Source organism: Aptenodytes forsteri, unplaced genomic scaffold (assembly GCF_000699145.1).
Source record: "Aptenodytes forsteri isolate BGI_AS27 unplaced genomic scaffold, ASM69914v1 Scaffold2426, whole genome shotgun sequence".
NCBI classification, from domain to species: Eukaryota; Metazoa; Chordata; class Aves; order Sphenisciformes; family Spheniscidae; genus Aptenodytes; species Aptenodytes forsteri.
The window spans coordinates 22,856-23,173 of record NW_008794002.1 but is presented as its reverse complement, the minus strand read 5'-3'; positions in this window follow the sequence as shown (position 1 = coordinate 23,173).

Genomic DNA, 318 nt, shown 5'->3' with positions numbered 1-318 from the left:
TTGTCCCCGGGGTGCTTGTCCCCAGGGTGCTCGTCCCCAGGGTGCATGGTCCCAGGGTCCTTGTCCTCAGGGTGGTGGCCCCAGGGTGCTTGTCCCCGGGGTGCTTGTCCCCAAGGTGGTGGCCCCAGGGTGCTTGTCCCCAGGGTGCTTGTCCCCAGGGTGGTGGCCCCGGGGTGCTTGTCCCCGGGGTGCTTGTCCCCAGGGTGCTCGTCCCCAGGGTGCATGGTCCCAGGGTCCTTGTCCTCAGGGTGGTGGCCCCAGGGTGCTTGTCCCCGGGGTGCTTGTCCCCAAGGTGGTGGCCCCAGGGTGCTTGTCCCC